A 5,810-nucleotide genomic window follows, 5' to 3' on the forward strand; every position below is an offset into this window, starting at 1 on the left:
TATTTGTATTTTAATTTTTTTTAGAATTTCCACAGACAAAATGTTCAAGACATTGACTATAAATATAACGGAACAACTAGCAACGCAATAAACCAGTGAGTTTACATCAATATAGTATAGCCTGTCTGTGTTAGGGGTGGACATAAGGATGTATCCCAAGGGACACCCACTGTAGTGATATCAAGGCATCGCTATTGTTTCTTAAGACTCACTCAAAGTGATTTTAACAGTTCAAAGGGGTAAAGGTCCAAACCCATCAAGTAAGAGAAAAACTGGACCCGAACATAGGAACAAAGTTAGGCTGCTGACTCTGTCCCACATGTACCTCGTGAATGAAATGAAATGGTTTTCCCAGGCTCCAGCCCATTCAAATACACAGACAGATGGCCCTCCCTTCAACCCCACTGTCTCTTTGCTACGCAGTGCTTTGTCCTTTGAGTTAAGAAGTCGGGAGTGCCTGGGCAGATGATCTCACTAATGTGTCCTCTTCAGGCCGCTACTCCACTAGGGAAAGATAGAAGCAGGCTGGGAGTATGGATCCATCTGCCATCCACTATGTCCAGCGGAGAAGCAATTACAGAAGCCAGAGCTCTGACCTTCTGTATCCACCCCCTAAATTTTGCCCCAGAGGGGCAAATGTTTGGGGAAGATGACCAGAGGACTCAACTCAAATTTCTTCAGGACTTGAAAAGAGAAGGGAAATATAAAGGACACTCGGAAGTAGAAGGTGAGACGCAGACGAGAATTCAGGACCATAGATATCATGGGCAAATATATATAAATATAGGTAGATAGCTATAGAAATAACAGTCAGCCCAAGTCTGTGATCTTGGGAGAAGCCCTGCAGTTCCCCTGGAGGAGATGGGGACGCGGAACTCTTATGGAACAGGTGTGGAATTAAATCCCTGTTATCTTATAATTTTGTAACTCAATATAAATCATGAATAAATAAATAAATGACAGAAATGTTGAGAGTGATTTTTTTTAAACCAGAGTACTTCTCACATCTGGTTTATAGAGCCTCAGGCATGAGAGTCTCTTCTGCATGACCATCTTGCTGCCTACACCCCCTGGGAGTGTCACTAGTGTCCTTGTCACTTCAACTGTATGCCTGGGCCTCTACATTGACTCCAGGCACAGGCAAGTGTCCCTTCTGCTCTCCCAGAACAGGACCTGCAGACCATCGGTGATTAAACCACCCTCCCCGGTCCTTCTTCCCACACAGTCTCCGGCCGTGGCAGAAATGAGCAGCTGACAGGGCTCTGGGCTCAGCAACAGCGGGCGACAGCGGGGACCTGTTGAGCGAGGATGTCTCTGCAGACTGGAAATTACTTGCACAGGGTTGGACTGGGGAGATTTCCGCAACTGATTTTCAGTCTATCAGGGGCATCCTCTGTCTCTAGGGTCCCACCTGCTCCACCGCCAGGCCTTCCCCCAGCGTCCTGGTCCCTGTTCTCCCCAGCTCACAGGACACTGGGGTGAAGGAGCTTGGTCTAGTTCTTCCTCTGGCCTTTCTCAGTACGTCCTTAGGGCAGTGCCCCATCCCTCACGCTTCCGGGCCTTCACTTTGGCTTCTCAAGGGCCTTTTCTTCTCTCCACAAAACCTGGTTCTCTGCAAACAAAAGGCTTTGTTTTTGATGTGGGCTTCAAGAGGCTATTTTCAAAGCCAGAAAGCTAACATTGACTGTTCTGTTCTTTTTCTTTCTCTCTCATTCTGGTGGTACCAGTCTTGATTCTCCTCCTTGAGACACTGCCTCTGATTTACTAGGGGAAAGGTCAAGTGGGAAAAGCGCAGCTAAGAAGTGCACAGAGGTCAACATTCAAGACCCTCTAGGCTGTGTGGCAGAAAGTCTGCAACTTTGACCCATCCCCACCCAGAGGGAGAGAATTGAGTTTGGGCTTTTGTTGTTTTTGCAAAAGATTTTATTTATGTATTAACATGAGAGAGAGAGAGGGAGAGAACCACCACTCTGGCACATGCATTGCAGGGAATCAAAGTGCTGCTGCAGGTCCTGGGCAGCTCAAGATGACCAATAGGAACGGTTCTAGGAAGCAGTTATTAAGCATTGTCTTCTTCAGCAAGTCCGTGGCATGAAAACAGCAGGAAAGTGGGATGTCCTAAATTAAAATAATGCTAATAAATAAGTCACAATCTTGCTTTTTAAAATAAACCATTGTAACATGCTTTTTCCTCCCCAATCACTGGGACTTCACCACTCTGGACTGCCTTTTTCAGATATAAAGAGAAAGGGAGAGACAGAGGGAAGGAAGGACACCACCGCATCAAAGCTTCCCCCAGTGCAGCCAGGGCCAGGCTCATACCTGAGCTGCTACAGGGCCGTCCAGACACACTCTCCAGGTGAGCTAGTTTGTCAGCCCCAAAAGGCATTTTTAAGATGGGCAGATCTGACTATGGACTGGGTATGAAGAGAAATCAAGAAGGATGAGTTGGGGTGGCAGATAGAGAGGGGGATAGAAACAGAACCTGCAGCAGACCTACTTCACCGACTCGTGGAGCATCTCCCCCACAGGAGGGGAGAGGGTGCTTGAACCCAGATCCTTGTGTACTCAACCAGGTGTGCCACCGCCAGGCCCTGCCACATCACGTCATACTCACCAGAGTGGCAGATATCAGAAAAGCAGACCCATGAGAAGTTGGCAAGGATGTGGAGGGGGATGGGTGTGTGAGATGCCAGACACTGTGCAGAGAATGCAAACTGGGAGAGGAGGTCTGGGCGTCCCTCTCACAGACTGGAGCATCTTCTGTGCACAGAAGCCTTCCAGTCAGGTGACAACCTCTATGGATACATTGCCTCAGGAAACCCTCATTCAGCGCCATGGGATGGGGGCGTTTTCTGCAGGTTCTTACATCAGAGGATATTGGCGGCAACAGCAGAATCCCTCCTTAAGAGACAAGAAAAGGCCACAACAAGACAGGACTAGAGCTCCTTTGGTTGCCCTTGTTTTTTTGTTTGGTTGGTTGTTGTGTTTTGATTGTAGTAGTAGTTGTTGTTGATGATGTCGTTGTTGTTGGATAGGACAGAGATAAATGGAGAGAGGAGGGGAAGACAGAGAGGGGGAGAGAAAGACAGACACCTGCAGACTTGCTTCACCGCTTGTGAAGCGACTCCCCTGCAGGTGGGGAGCCGGGGGCTCGAACCGGGGTCCTCGTGCCAGTCCTTGTGCTTTGCTCCTCATGTGCTTAACCCACTGCGCTACCGCTCGACTCACAAGAACTACTTTGGGAACCTACCAAATTAGCAGAGCATCCAGAGACCACAACTGTGCCCAGACTCCAGTTCTACCCAGTTGTGAAACTTCTATAATGAACAACGAATAGCAAAGATCACCTGACTGCAACAAGTCGAGACTGGAACTACTTTGGAACAACCAAGTCACCAGAGAGTGTCTTATCATTGTTCTGGTTATTATTGTTATTGATGTTGATGTTGGATAGGACAGAGAAATGCAGAGAGGAGGGGGAGGCAAAGAAGGGGAGAGAAAGACAGAAGAAAATGTTCCCCAATTGCACAATAGACAAGTGTGTCTGCTGTAGACAAGTGTGTCTGCTGTCCCTGAATTCAGCAAACCTAGGGGACTAGAAATGTAACCAAATCTGGTTAAATCATTTCTTTTCATAGAATGTAGCCAGCAGAATTGTATGTATCACTTTGTATTCTCTTGCATCTACAGCCCGTATTGGGTGTGGAACGTAATCAATCCACCTCATGCTTCCTCTAATATGATGACTCACAATGTGACCAATCCCTTCGCACATTCCCCTTGAGCACACCTGATTGGTGCACCTGGTAACCAATCAGCGCGCACCTTGTAACCAATCAGTGCATGCTCCCAGCTTGAGGGCTATATAAGCGGCTTTCCCAATCCCTCTGGGGGTCTAGTGTGGCTGGAGTCAGCCAGGAGATGAGCGGGTGTTAAAGTATCTGCTCGCCCTCCGCGGGTCACGGCCTCAGACTCGCCTTCAGATCTGCTGTGGCCTGGAGCTGTAACTCTCAGAGCTGTTCTGAGGATGTTTTTTCTGTAACATCACCGCTTGTGAGGCGACTCCTCTGCAGGTGAGGAGCCCGGGGGCTCGAAGCTGGATCCTTACGCCAGTCCTTTTAGCCCTGCTTCACTGCTGGTGACGTTTCTCCGCAGGTGGCACTAGGGGCTTGAACCCAGGTTCTTATGACAGGTAACGCGTGCTCAAGCAGGTGTGTCACTGCCCAGTCCTTGATAATAACTTGCAGTGAGAAAAGCAGAAGATAACGGCAATATACTTGCTAGTTTAAGTTTTTATCTGTTTACTTTTATGTTCTCTCTCTGTCTCTCTCTTGCTTGCTCGCTCTCATGAATAAGTAAATAGCAATAAATATTTGTCAGAGAAAAGAAACGTCACAAAACATCTCAGAACCACTTGCTTGCTCTTGGATTAATGTAGAGCAACCTACTAAATCCAGCTGCTTGTGTGGTCACGGTCATTCTATTGTTTCTCCAGAATGTTGCAAACTAGCTCTGGAAGGCCAGCGGGACCACCAGGCAGAGCTGCCTGGCCTCACCCTTCTCCCAGGCAGCGAAGACAGACCCTCCGGCCCAGCGTTGACAGAACCCTTCATAACCCAAGGTAACAAGTCAGAGTCAGTCTGTCTCTGCCTCTGCCTCTCTTTGTCTATCTGTCTGTCTGTCTGTCTCGGCTAGGAAAGGAGGGGTAGCACTCCTAAGTCTCTCAGAGTCAGCTCACAACACCTTCTGCAAAGCTGCCTGGGTCAGCAGTTGCCAGACAAAGGGTCCCAGCCCCCGGGTGGGCGCTCTGTTGGCAGCTCTGTAGACACAGGTGTTCTTCCAGACACTCCAGACCTACATGTGGGGCTGTTTGGGCCGGGAATAGCTCAGGAGGCTTCCCTGGGTACTCTGACTCTGTTTGGCAACTAGAACCAGAAAGGTCAGTGGCTTTGCTGAGGGTGGGGGGCTGTTCCTGATTTATGATTCCTGCTCAAACCAGGACCAGGAATGTGACACCTCCCTTCAGTAGTTTACTTTGCGTTCACCAAGCACACTGCAGGAGCACTTCTGCTTCCATTCCTTCCTGCAAGGCCGCACTCAGACTTCTCAACCACAGTCTAAGTCACCACCCAAGCCGTTCCCGGAGCAGAGGACATCTGGGGACAGGTGACTTGAGAACACAACTGTTCAGGTTATCCCACTCTACCCTTTATGTCTTCATGGCATCAAAATGACCTGGGGCATTAGCGTGCAAACCTGTCTCCCACACTCAGAATTCACTGTGTGACCTTGGCTAAGTTACTTTACGGGAGTCTCTGAGATTCAGCCTCTCTGTCTGCAAGCAGATAGCTGCTGGGCTTCTGTAAGAACTAGGTTCCATAAGGTGTAAGATCTGATCATGTCTGAGATGCAGCCTCCTTATCTGCAAGCAGATAGTTGCTGGGCTTCTGTAAGAACTAAGTTCCATAAGGTGTGTAAAGTGGCTAGCAGAGTGTCTGATAAACGCAGGCACTAAAAAAAGAATGGTTCCCATCACTCCCTCCACCCCTAGCTTGTGTTCAGCCAAGGTGTTGGCCCCTTGTGTTTGATGACAAGTGGGTGACACCATCCCCAAAGCCAACAGAGTAGCTGAAGATAAAAGCCATGACCACTCCTCAGCTGTGAGGACAGCTTGAATCAGCTCACAGCTGACTGCGGGACTCATCACAGTGGATAAAAGATGTGTTCTTGCACTCTGGAGGGAGTCCTTGTCCTGACAGGCTTCAACACCCAATGGGGGAAAGAAAGAAAAAGAGAAGCTCAGAAGG

At 48.7% G+C, this 5,810-nt stretch overlaps 1 long non-coding RNA gene across 2 annotated transcripts; it reads left to right on the forward strand.

Moving 5' to 3' along the window:
- Positions 1-4,037: 4,037 nt before the first annotated feature.
- On the forward strand, positions 4,038-5,572 carry LOC132533930 (uncharacterized). Of its 2 annotated transcripts, none has more exons than XR_009545692.1 (3): positions 4,038-4,076; positions 4,499-4,624; positions 5,003-5,572. It is a non-coding gene; the product is annotated as an uncharacterized LOC132533930 (long non-coding RNA). The 2 variants fall into 2 exon arrangements; XR_009545691.1 differs by having other exon boundaries at positions 4,072-4,195.
- Positions 5,573-5,810: the final 238 nt, after the last annotated feature.

The sequence above is a fragment of the Erinaceus europaeus genome, chromosome 17, assembly GCF_950295315.1.
Source record: "Erinaceus europaeus chromosome 17, mEriEur2.1, whole genome shotgun sequence".
NCBI lineage: Eukaryota > Metazoa > Chordata > Mammalia > Eulipotyphla > Erinaceidae > Erinaceus > Erinaceus europaeus.